The sequence below is a fragment of the Rutidosis leptorrhynchoides genome, chromosome 11 (assembly GCF_046630445.1).
Source record: "Rutidosis leptorrhynchoides isolate AG116_Rl617_1_P2 chromosome 11, CSIRO_AGI_Rlap_v1, whole genome shotgun sequence".
NCBI classification, from domain to species: domain Eukaryota; kingdom Viridiplantae; phylum Streptophyta; class Magnoliopsida; order Asterales; family Asteraceae; genus Rutidosis; species Rutidosis leptorrhynchoides.
The window spans coordinates 134,905,613-134,919,424 of NC_092343.1; the positions used below are offsets into that span (position 1 = coordinate 134,905,613).

Below are 13,812 nucleotides of genomic sequence, written 5' to 3' on the forward strand. Positions count from 1 at the left end.
AAATCGCATATTAAAACCATCCGGTCCGGGCGTCTTAACTAAACATGTTATCACAAAATAATAATCAGATTGCTAATAAATAATTAAACTAAGAGGAAGTTGAAACGATCTAACCGATATTAGGTTAAATCGGGCTTGTGTTTGACACAATTCCCTTAAACAGATTCGACGTCTGTTCCCAGGGTACACCGGTCCGAAGCAGCGTACTGCCGGACTTGACCACTTGCCTGAAAGGTAATCGGAACGGGGAGACCTTGTTGCGGCTGAGAGGAAACTCTAATCGTATAAGAATGCTTATATGATTTTGTGTGTGTTTTTCTACAAACCTATAGGCCTTTATTTATAGTGAAAACCAAAGCCTTAGGTTTGCTCCCACTTCCTATGTGGGACAAATGCCAAACCTTCTAGATCTCGCATCAAACAAGCTACTTTGAGTTTCGATATATCATTCACCTTTAATCTGTTTTGGACACACTTTAGTTCATTGTAAAGCCCTCGTCAAGGACTACAAAACTCACTAAATGTTTATTAATACATATTAATTTATCATATATTAATTAGTGTCCAAAGTTGGCTAAAACACATTTGTTTTTGACCAATTTTTCCAACAGTTGGTTCATTCACAGGCAACTTCTACCACTTGCTTCCCTACATTTCTACCGAAAAACAGTCCAACGAAAGCCCGTGGTGCACTCGCGAGCCCCTCTGCAATATCTTCTACGTAACTGATTGTGCTTTCTTATATAAGGGGTATAATCATTTCTAAATACTCCGGATACAAGTGATAGTACTGTGTCACATGAAATTCTTGCATCCTCACACTTTTTGTTATTATGTTGAATAGGTTGCACACCCCATCGCCTTGTTTGTTATATTGTACTAAGACCATCCCACATTCTGCAATACGTCCATTTAATCTCATATTCAAAAGTACTGCATCCAACGTCTTACCACCAACATTGTCAAAGTAAATATCAATTACATTCGGAAAGTACTTATCACTTTCCATGAAAAACCACCTCAAAAGCTAATCTGAGAGCAGTCGACTTTGCTCGTAGGGGAGAACCTACCCTTAGTTAGTGAGTCACGTGACAGTACTAGTTTGGGTTTTTTTCCTTTACAAAATAAAATTGGTTGAGTGGTAAAAAGCCTCAGTTGTTTGTGGGCCTGTATCCTCGAAAAAATAGGTGCGGGTTCAAATTCTGGGGGGAGTTTTCTCCAAAGGTTGTGCCTCTAGTATCCTTCACTTTGTACGGGCTAAGCAGTTAACCTAAATCATTCCGGGTACGCTTTGCGCGATGGATGCGAGGAGTTTCTTCCTAACGGGTGCGTGAGTGGCAAATGAGAGGATTCGATGTCGATATTGCCGTTCTAGCAAAAAAATATACTTCAAAGTTTTAAGGAACCACTAAATTAACTATAGTATCTCATATGTTTTTAAGATTTATATTTTTTTGGAGATAAACAACGACTAAAGTAACCTTCAAAGAAGTTGTGAAGTGGTCCATCGGTTGGTGGTCTGCCTCCTTTAGGGGAGGTCAGGAGTTCGACCCCCGTTGGCTACATATTAAATACACAATTTGATCCCTGCCATGAAGTATCCATCCATGGCACCTTTCTCATATCGTTTGGGGGGTAAAGAGGAGGGTGGGTTTTACTTGACCGTGCCCTTGGATCGGTTTCAAGGTTTCCTCCCGGGCAGCGAGGGGGGCGGGGTTATTATCGCTGCATCGGCATAGTCGAAACGGGAGATGATCGCAACGGGTGGTTTAGTTCCCCTCGGGTGATCCCAATCGCTGTTCAAAAAAATAAAAGTAACCTTCAAATATAATTAGCTTTGAAAAAAAAAAAAAATCACGGCCCAATTGAGTGTTCATCCAAAATTCACCACCATTGCTCATATGAAAAAAGATAAAAGTTCTCCTGAACAAGTAAAAATGAGTCATTGTGTTACATTATACTGACCTCGAATATTATATGAAACCTTTTAGGAGTGAGTTTGAATAATAATGTATGATATGATGTATGATTTTTCCCATTTAATTCGTTAACGAAACCCAACTGCGCACTCCCGTTTACAACAAATGAGTTGAAATTGCACTATCATCTTGGGTTGAAGATATGTTTAATGCTAAGTTTTTTAGAGCTGTATCAAGATATTTCTCCTCTTTGTAGTTAAACGCGTCATCAAATCCTAACTTATTCTTCAGCAGATCAACCTATGGTGATGAAATGCTAAACCAATTAGGAAAATATAAAAACACATAATCATCATATTTATGACATTAGGATTAGGATGAGAAGATTAAAGGTAATAGGTATATATAGGAAGCAAAAATCAACATAGATAAAACCAATTAGGAGAATATAAAACACACTAACCTTTTCAGCTGTACTGGCACTACCAACAACATAGCAACCGGACAACTTTGCAAACTGCCCCAACAAGCTGACCAACTACAAACAAACAAACAACAACAAAACCCAATCCCACCAATGTGGGGTATGGGGGAGGTTGATCGTAGACAATCCTTCCTCTATCCTAGAATAAAGAGAAATCATTTCTCCACCCCGAGTGAATCATTCCAAAGAGTAGAGAAAGTCTTTTCTCTCTATCTATTCGTCGGATAAAGAGATTGCTTCCAGGGACCCCGAGTGATACTTAACTTGTTCACCGGATGCTTTTATAACAGTTAGTGTTATTTAACGTTTCGAATAAATCGCGAACTGCGCGCACGTTTGACTTTTGTCGTAACCGGAATATTTGGACAGCGAAATATTAATTATTATTTTATAATAATAATTATAATTACTTGGGCCTTTGGATGCTTAATTTTATTTATTTAATTGCTAGAGCCCAATAGTTAGTCTTGTTGGACTTTCTACCTTGTTGGGCTCAAGCCCACCCTACTCTAGCTAGTGACCCAATTAATTAGCCCAAATATTATTACTAGCGACCCATAATAATAAATAAATAATTAATTAATTAATTAATGAGTCATTCTAGCATAATGGATAATGATTATCAACTTTGTCACATGGGATTCTAGCATTAGTACATGCTTTAGACATCCACTAACCAAAAAGCAAAATGGTGTCTCCCCTCCCCCTCCCTCAAAACCCACGGCCTAAGGGCCTTCCATGTCACCAATCCTTGTCAAATTTTGCTTATAAATACTAGCCATTTACCTCTGACTTGTTCATTTGATTTTCACACACTTGTTCTTTCTTTCTTTCCTTTCTAGTAATACTTGTAAGTTTTCTTTTCTTCTTCCTTTTTCTTTTCAATTCCGTGAACATCATCATCATTTTATGGAGATCAAAGTTCCTTTTAGCTTTGATCTTGATTATCTCTTGTTGATTCAAGCATGAATCCTTCAAGAACATTGAATATTCAAGCTTTCTAGCTTTGAATCTTCACCAACTTTGTAGATTCATCTTTCTTTTACTTTAATCTTGTTATTTTGTGATAAAGATTCAAACTTTTGTTTGTAATCTTCATGCATCTTCAAGATCCAAGCTTTATGCTTCAAGATCTTCAAGAACAACTAAGATGCAAGCTTTCTAGCTTGAATCTTCATATCTTTTTGTTAGATCTAAGTTCTTTTTGCTTTGATCATGTTGTTTTGTGAAAAAGATCCAAACTTTTGTTTGTAATCTTCATGTATCTTCAAGATTCAAGCTTTATGCTTCAAGATCTTCAAGAACACTTAAAGGTTCAAGTTTTCTAGCTTTGCAACCTTGTAACTTGTGTGAAATGGATCCAAGCTCTCTAGCTTAGGGTTCCATCACCTCTTTTGACTTGGATTGTGCTTATACTTGTTGAATTGATGTAAAATTTGTAGCTTTAGTTGTTATTGTGAATTGAAATTGTGTTAAGACTAAGGATATGATGTAACCTTGGTTCATCATCCATCTAAGACTCATGAATGAGTTGTGTTCTTACTTGGTCTTAACATATTGTGTGATGATGGTGAATCTTGGTCAAAAGTGATGCTAAACCATCAACGAGTTGTACACTTGAAGCTACAAGCATCAAAGATGAGAACCGTGATGAGCATCAAGCACCAAGAACCCCACCGGAGCACTTGTCCACTGATTTTTGTATCTGATCAGACCACCTGGGCTACTGGAAAGTTGATTTTCAGTTAGTTCGGTTCGAGTAGATGATTTTCCGTTTAGGCCTCGTCTTAATCCGAGTTACGGTTTAGGATTTATGGCCCTCCGAGAGTCACTACACCCTATTAACGTTGTGCTGAAATTTCTGACCTACTCGCACTTAAACCATCGCCACGGTCAAACGAAGACGAGTTAGGTTCTGAAAATTGGTCAGCTGTTGGGGGACTCATATACGGAGCCATAGCCACTGACTATGAGTCTTTTCGATTTACGTAGAGGTCGTAGCAGCTGACCGAAGTCAGCCTATTGTTTCGATCGCTATTCTTGTCGAACTTAATTAGCTTTTATGATGATGAACGATGATGATGATGACACTTAAACTTATTTTATGCACTATTAGAATTTATAAAGACAACCTACTGACCTAGTAACCCTTTATATGGGCTGACGACCTTTCGGACCGACTTACTACTTGCGTACTTTCATTACCGACTTTACCGCTTTTATCACTGTGAGTTATAGCATCCCTTTTTACCACTTTTACTATTTTTGGGACTGAGAATACATGCGCTTTTTACATGTTACGCACGAGTACTTAAACTTTATATGTGTGTGGGTTATACAACGGCATAAACATTCCCCTTAGCACGGTAACGTTTAGTCATTGGTTTTTGAACCGGTGAACGTGAATCTTAGATATGGATCCACAGGGTTTGACATCCCCACTTGGACTAGTCGCGCTAGCATTTAACGGGTGTTTAATACTTCGTGAACATACGCACTCGCCAAGTGTACTTTCAGGGGGTTATAAACGTTAAGTCTAGTTACCGGGTGCCCACGGTTATACATATACTTTATCATACTGATTTGAATTACTGATTTGAAACGCTTGTTTGAAGCACTGAAATCTCGTGGCCTACATTACATTACTGAATACAAACAAACTATAGCTCACCAACATTCGTGTTGACTTTTTAAGCATGTATGTGACGCCCCGTACAAAACCATCGTGTACGGATCACCAACAACAGGATCATTACAAGGTCAAACACTATATGCTATTTGAAAATCGATTTGCATTCATAGAAGATAACGTTTTAAAAAAGATAAATAGGAAACATTAACATGAGTACATGATACTAAGGTCATTACAAAGCTATCATTTTGAAAATAACATAAGTTGCGAATGCAAAGTAAAGTTCCATGCTTGAGACATCTCTAAGTAATGCAGCGGAAGTCTAACACAGCAGGTCTGTAACAGCAAGTCTAACACCAAGACTAGAACAGCAAGTTTAACAGCAAGACTAGAACAGCAAGTTTAACAGCGGAAGCAACATCGTCTAAGCACCTGAGAAATACATGCTTAAAAAGTCAACACGAATGTTGGTGAGCTATAGTTTGTTTGTATCAGTAATGTAACGTAGGCCACGAGATTTCAGTGCTGCAAACCGCGTATCAAAACAGTATGTTCAAATCAGTATGAATAAGTATATGTATAACCGTGGGCACCCGGTAACTAGACTTAACGTTTATAACCCCCTGAAAGTGCACTTGGCAAGTGCGTATGACTTACGAAGTATTAAACACCCGTTAAATGCTAGCGCGACTAGCCCGAGTGGGGATGTCAAACCCTATGGATCCATATCTAAGATTCGCGTTCACCGGTTCAAAAACCAATGACTAAACGTTACCGTGCTAAAGGGAATGTTTATGCCGTTATATAACCCACACACATATAAAGTTTAAGTACTCGTGCCTAACATGTAAAATGTAAAAAAGCGCATGTATTCTCAGTCCCAAAATAGTTAAAGTAAAAAGGGATGCTATAACTCACAGTGATAAAAGCGGTAAAGTCGGTAATGAAAGTACGCAAGTAGTAAGTTGGTCCGAATGGTCGTCAACCTAAATCAAAGGTTACTAGGTCAGTAGGTTGTCTTAATAAGTTCTAATAGTGCATAAAATAAGTTTAAGTGTCATCATCATCATCATTCATCATCATAAAAGCTAAGTGAGTTTGACAAGAATAGAGATCGAAACAATAGGCTGACTTCGGTCAGCTGCTACGACCTCTACGTAAATCGAAAAGATGCATGGTCAGTGGCTATGGCTCCGTATATGAGTCCCCTAACAGCTGACCAATTTTCAGGACCTAACTCGTCTTCTTTTGACCGTGGCGACGGTTTAAGTGCGAGTAGGTCAGAAATTTCAGCACAACATTAATAGGGTGTAGTGACTCTCGGAGGGCCATAAATCCTAAACCGTAACTCGGATTAAGACGAGGCCTAAACGGAAAATCATCTACTCGAACCAAAATAACTGAAAATCAACTTTACAGTAGCCCAGGTAGTCTGATCAGATACGAAAATCAGTGGACAAGTGCTACGGTGGGGTTCTTGGTGCTCGATGCTCATCACGGTTCTCATCCTTGATGCTTGTAGCTTCAAGTGTACAACTCGTTGATGGTTTAGCATCACTTTTGACCAAGATTCACCATCAATACATAATATGTTAAGACCAAGCAAGAATACAACTCATTCATGAGTCTTAGATGGATGATGAACCAAGGTTACATCATATCCTTAGTCTTAACACTAATACAAGTCACAATAACAACTAAAGTTACAAACTTTACATCAATTTAACAAGTATGAACACAATCTAAGTGAAAAGAGGTGATGGAACCCTAAGCTAGAGAGCTTGGATCCATTTCATACAAGTTACAAGGTTACAAAGCTAGAAAGCTTGAACCTTTAAGTGTTCTTGAAGATCTTGAAGCATAAGGCTTGGATCTTTAAGATATATGAAGATAACAAACATAAGTTTGAATCTTTTTCACAAAACAACATGATCAAAGCAAAAAGAACTTAGATCTAACAAAAAGATATGAAGATTCAAGCTAGAAAGCTTGCATCTTGATTGTTCTTGAAGATCTTGAAGCATAAAGATTGGATCTTGAAGATGCATGAAGATTACAAACAAAAGTTTGAATCTTTATCATAAAATAGAAAGCTTAAAGTATAAAAGAAGTAGATCTACAAAAGTTATGAAGATTCAAGCTAAAAGCTTGAATCTTCCATGTTCTTGAAAGATTCATGCTTGAATCAACAAGATATAAGTAAGATCAAAGCTAAAAGAAACTTTGATCTCCATAAAATGATGATGATGATCATGAATTTTAAAAGAAAAAGAAGACTTACAAGTAATGCTAGAAAGGAAAGAAAGAGAGAAAGAACAAGTGTGTGAAAAAAACCAAAATGATCAAGTGTGGAAATGAGAGGCTAAAGGCTAGTATTTATAAGCAAAGAGTGATCACATGGATTGATGACATGGCAAGATCTAGGGTGGTGGTGGTGGATGGTTTATGGAGGGGGAGGGGAAGGACAAAAAGTTTACTTTTTGGCTAATGGTGTCTAAAGTGTGTACTTTTGCTAGAATCTTATGTAACAAAGTTAATTATCCTTATCCATAATGCTAGCATGACTCACTAATTATTTATTTATTTATTTATTATTATGAGCCACTAGTAAATATATTTGGGCTAATTAATTGGGTCACTAGCTAGAGTAGGGTGGGCTTGAGCCCAACAAGGTAAAAAGTCCAAAAAGGCTAACTATTGGGCTTTAGCAATTAAATAAATAAAATTAAGTATCCAAAGGCCCAAGTAATTATTATTATAAAATAATAATTAATATTTCGCTGTCCAAAAGTTCCGGTTCCGACAAAAGTCAAACGTACGCGCAGTCCGCGTTTTAATCGTAACGGCAAGTAACGCTAACGGTTATAAAACATCCAATGGACAAGTTAAGCATTCTAATCATACCAAGGCACGTTTTAAAGTATATATGAATATAAAACATGTGTGCCAAGGTTCCAGAGTAATAAAGTAACGCAGTACGCACAAATACGCAGTTTCGCAAAAATACAAGGCACAAAAGCAAGTCGAAAAGCCGGGTCGTTACATTACCCACCTGTTAATGGAAATTTCGTCCCGAAATTTGAGGAGTGACCAAAAATGGTACAGTATTTAAATAAGAAGTAGCGTATCAAAGTTCTGTGAGACTCGTGGGCTCAGAAGTGAGTTATTTGCCTCGAAGGGTACTTGGGCGTATAAAAGTAAGGATAGGTATATGCCATTAATTAAGTCTCTTGTCCTAAGAGATCAATAAATTGATTTCGTCTCTGGTTAACATGAGTATGTCATTCGAATATATGTATCCACAGAGGGAAAGATGATGTTTTTAGCCTTACAGGCATCTTCAGTAAGCTGGATGCGTAAAATGCATCATGAATGTTACTAAACTCATCTAAAACATTGAGCGCTTATGTCGCAATACAAGGCTGACAGGTAGAATGGAAAACATGGTGATCACAACCATGTGATTTGATGTCTGGATAGTGTTAGCTACGGATTTTACTGACCCCTTGATTTCGGAAGGAGACCATAGGCATAATGAACCCGATATTTAAGAACGTTTCATTTGACTAAATGAATTGAAATGTTAGCTGGAAGTTACTAATCGGACTTATATACAATGCAAGCCATAATTATTTATAGTGTCTCCAGGGCGGTCTGAATGAACAATGAAGGATATCACCCAGTTTACCATACTGCAGGTGAACTTATCCTTAGATGAAATGAAAACACAGTTCCATAACGTAACTTTATCCTTTCAGTTACATGTTGAAGTTAGGGTTAACATTAACTAGAACAACATATAGTTGCAACCAACGAAGGAAGGAATGTGTAGAGTAACCATATCCGTGTTACAGACATTTTAAGCAGTCCCTTCCAAGAGGATAACAAGATTCATAGATTCTTAAAGTATTTTATACTATATTTTCGAAAGAAATCGCACGAAGGGTGTAATCTTGGAACGAGAGTGAACTCTTCGAGCGGGTTGTCCTGAATTTATCCTTATACTTAAGGGGATGCGCAGATGAGAAGATACGGGAACTCTTGGTCATAAAGAATGGTTTTCTCTTAGTGAAAAGAATCTCAAAAAAATGATTCTTGTACCTCAACATACTGATTGATAGAGATGATGTTTACGAGGGTGTTACGATTAGTCGTGAAACATTGAGAGTAGAAACTCGCCTAATGCCTTTCCTACGATAGGGTGACCACTGGGTGGGTCCCAGAGAACTGATTTATCGGCCCGCGTTTTTGCCAAGTCTAACCTTAAGAGGAACATTTTACGAGCACAAAGACTTACTAATAAATTTATAAATCTTCCATCCAAAGTGGCTCAAGAGTTTTTAATAAAGATCTTAATAGTAAGCTTTTATCCCTAACGGGGGGCGAAAAGAAGTGTGATCCATACATGGTGTAGTTTAATACGAAAACCTTTAATAAAATCAACCGAGGAAGTTTTGAAAAGCCTTTAAAAGTTTGATGCGACAACATAAATGGAATGAAGTTCTTGGTAAATTTAGAAGTATGTACAACGTGTATCATTTGCTCAAAACCATTTGACTTCAACTTAATAAAGGAGCGATTTTTAAATAATTTGGAGGTATAACTTGGAATGTATTAACCAAAATAAGTAAGGGTAAATTTATACATATATGCTTTTATAAATCGCATAAGTGACAGAAAAGTTTTTAGTACTTTCATTTGTCCATAAATCTCGTGAGGACCGCACAAATAAACAACGTGTAAAAATCAACGTGTGAAAATTTTTGATAAACATAGTTTTTCGCATTTCAAAGGTTACGAGTTGAAAAAGATTGAGTGGAAAATCTTTGAATCATCGGTTGACATGTTACTAGGTAACGAAAACTAATGAATTAAATGTAGTTTTGATAACATAAGTCTTTGGGTAAAAATGTTCACGTGTGAAGCCGTTAAAAAGTGAGGTACGAAGGGTAAAGCGTGAGGATGAGAAGTTAATCGTTTCTTGACTTTGCAGAAAGCCAAATAGGTTATGACTAATATTAAAGTCGGAATACTGACGGTGTTAATATCTCTAGATGGGAATCTCTTGAAATAAGTCAGGACTTCGAGTTATGTAAGAAAGAGCATCGTTCCAACAGGCGTGGCAAATAAGATCCTTGGGGTAACGCAATAGCTTTGAATGGTTTAAGTGTTAGTGGATGCCCTAAGGCTCTGCATGGCGTGATAGTAAGTGCCTTTATCACTTACACACACATAAATCACTCAATTTCGACGGTTGTAAAGTCTTCATGATGACTTGGATACGAATAAGCAACGAAAAATTTTGTATAATAAGCAACGAAAGTTTTTATAGAAATCGTTTTAGGTGACAATGTAAGAAAAGAAACGAAGTTCTTTGTAATCTAGGGTTATGTACAACTTGTACCATTCAAGGCAAAATATCTTTTGAACAAAAGATTTGATTTGTAAAAGTAAAATTTCATATGTATCTGTCAAAATAAGTAATTATTTACTTTATTGTATATAACGTATATGATTTCAAAAATTCGCACGAACGGCAAATAAAATAAATTTACTTTCATAAAACTTTGAGAGGATCACACAGTAAAATAGTGTAAGTAAAAATTTTTAGCAAGCTAAATTTTCATATTTCGGAGGTTACAAGTTGGAAAAAGATCGAGTAAAAGATTTTTTTGAAAATTTCGGGTGACATTTGAGCAAAAATGTTACGAGGTAATGAAAACTGTTGGATCTAAATGTGGTTGATGACTATTAGTAGTGCATAAGTCCTTCGACCAAAAATGTTTAAGTGTAAAGTTGTTGCTTATAAGTGAGATACGAAAGGGAGAGTATGAGGATGGGAATTAACTACCCATTGATTTTGGAAATCACGAACTGATATGACTAATATCGAGGTAAGAAGGATGTTGGTGTGATTACCATCGAATAAGAATTCTTTCGGGATAAGTTAGGATTCAGAGTCGCGTAAGAATGAGCATCGAATAAGATTCTTGGGTAGTCCTTAAGATAGAATTTGAATTACCGAAGTGACGGAATACAATTTCCTTTATGTATCGTTGTCCATAGTATCGGTTTCTTTCGTAGTTAGAAAGTGAGCAGATTTGGTGAGACGATCACCAATAACCCAGGTAGTGTCATAACTGCCTATTGTTTTCGGCAGCTTCGGGATGAAATCCATTGTCATCCCTTCCCATTTCCATTGTGGGATCTCGGGTTGTTGAAGTAACACAGATGGCTTTTGGCTCACTATCCTCTCGAGGTACGCGAATAATCTTGTCACTATCAATATCTTTCGCTTTCATCCTTGAAAGCCAGTCCGTTTCAACTATTTCATCAAAGCTTCCCAACTCGATGAGCATTAGGTTAATCCTAAAGTCCATTCCAACTTTTATATCAAGCTTCCTGACTTGATGAGTATTAGGTTAATCTTAAAGTCCATTCCAACTAAATCTTATTATACTACCGCAAAAAATTCTATCAACCTTCTCAAATAACATCTGATTGTGCGTAGATGACTAATCCTTTAAAACTTCCAACTACTACTTTAAAACTTTCCAAGTTTTGTTGACATGGGGTCATTTCCAATGACCCACCTGTTAATTTTAAGGTACTACCTTAAATTATTCCTCTATCTCTGTCAGATTACCATTAACTTGTCTTAGAGAATACTTAACCCTCATGGTTGTTAATGGCTTACTAGTCATAACACTAAGGTTCTTAGATGTAAGGTTTCTATCACTCTAATATTAAACAACTTCGAGACAATAAACGTTGTGAAGAAATGTACCCTAACTAAAATTAGGATCCATGCGAGTCTCCATAACTGAGGTAATGATTGCTCTACCGCAAGTAAGTCCAAAGTTTTTCCTGTTTAAGAACTTTTTCCTTAAGTATTCAGGGTGTCTATATCTATAACAAATTTTTGGGTTACAGTATCTAGGCTACGTGGTTATTCTTTCCCTACCTCTAACGGACCATAATGCGTATACTCAAGCGGTTCCTACCAAAATTTCCTTTGAATCACTTCATATTCCTCATGTAGTAACGTTGGGACTTCTGTATGATTTACTTCAATATAATCACGCTGGCCTGGCGTCATTATATTGTACTAAATCGCACGTTCATTCCAATATCGCTCCATATGGTTAATGTAACGTGATCACTTCAAGTTCTACTCAGTTTCATATAACGTTGCTTTATCTATGCTATCTCAAAACATAATCTACATAGTTAATCTCACGGTTCCTCGGTGTGGGTGCGTATGTCCCGCAGATCATGCATCAATGCCTAAATGTCCCGAAATTTCTTTAAAATGTTCGGGTTCAGGTAGTGTCGTTAGGTTCCTTTCTAGAAATTTCATTGGGGTCTCGTGTCGAGTTGTACGTGTAGCAAGTGGTAATACGATATGTCTTGAGGCGACTCCCAAGTCTTTGGGTATGGCTGAGCATCAGTAAAAGGCACTCTGACCTTGTGAAAGGAGATGTCCTCCCGACTTCTCCACCGCCTAAGAGTGTTAGGGACCTAAGTCCGGAAGTGTCGATAGATCGTCGAGTAGTGGTGAAGAATGAAAGAGATAAGTGACGGTCATGAAATCGTACGGGATACGGGTCAACTTGCGGGAACTAAACAACCTTCTATTGTTCATACGTTGTACGTGGCTAACTAGGGTGAGCTCGAGGTGCGGTTACTCCGACAAATCCTCCTAGATTGCGTGAAGTAATGTTCCGATTTCTGGAATGGTGGAACGGTAGTAACAGGTGGATTACATTACTAGTACTTAGAGTTAGAAGAGTGGGGAAAAGGGTTCAAAAAACATCTGAATTAGGAAAGATAAGTTCTTCAAGTCGGTATAGCGAAAAGCAGACGGGTAGCAAGCACGTAATCAGGCATAGTAACTACAGCAGCCTAGATCGTCTACAGCAGTGCATAGCATGGCAATGAAAACAGTACTAAACAGAAGTAACAAGTGAAAGCAGATAGTAGCATGCAGCAGCGTAAAATAAGCATACAGTAAGTTCGCATGGCAGTAAAGGTAAGTAGTAGCATGCAGTAAGATTATACAGCAGTAGAAATAAGCAGTGGCATATAGTAGTAGTAAGCAGTAACATGCAGTAATATAACATAGTAGCATGCAGTGGTCCACAGAAACAAGTAAACTAGCAAGTTGTAGATTAGTCCTATTAGTGAATCCTACTTGTGAAATGTCCCGTTCTTATTGATTAAAAAAGTTCCATATTAATTGATTTCGTTGCGAGGTTTTGACCTCTATATGAGACGTTTTTCAAAGACTGCATTCATTTTAAAACAAACCATAACCTTTATTTCATCAATAAAGGTTTAAAAAGCTTTACGTAGATTATCAAATAATGATAATCTAAAATATCCTGTTTACACACGACCATTATATAATGGTTTACAATACAAATATGTTACAACAAAATAAGTTTCTTGAATGTAGTTTTTACATAATATCATACAAGCATGGACTCCAAATCTCGTCCTTATTTAAGTATGCGACAGCGGAAGCTCTTAATAATCACCTGAGAATAAACATGCTTAAAACGTCAACAAAAATGTTGGTGAGTTATAGGTTTAACCTATATATATCAAATCATAATAATAGACCACAAGATTTCATATTTCAATACACATCCCATACATAGAGATAAAAATCATTCATATGGTGAACACCTGGTAACCGACATTAACAAGATGCATATATAAGAATATCCCCATCATTCCGGGACACCCTTCGGATATGATATAAATTTCGAAGT

General features: G+C 37.1%; 1 pseudogene; it reads right to left on the minus strand.

Moving 5' to 3' along the window:
• Positions 1–616: 616 nt before the first annotated feature.
• The window catches only part of LOC139874967 (2-alkenal reductase (NADP(+)-dependent)-like), an 81,290-nt pseudogene continuing 68,094 nt past the window's right edge, over positions 617–13,812 (minus strand).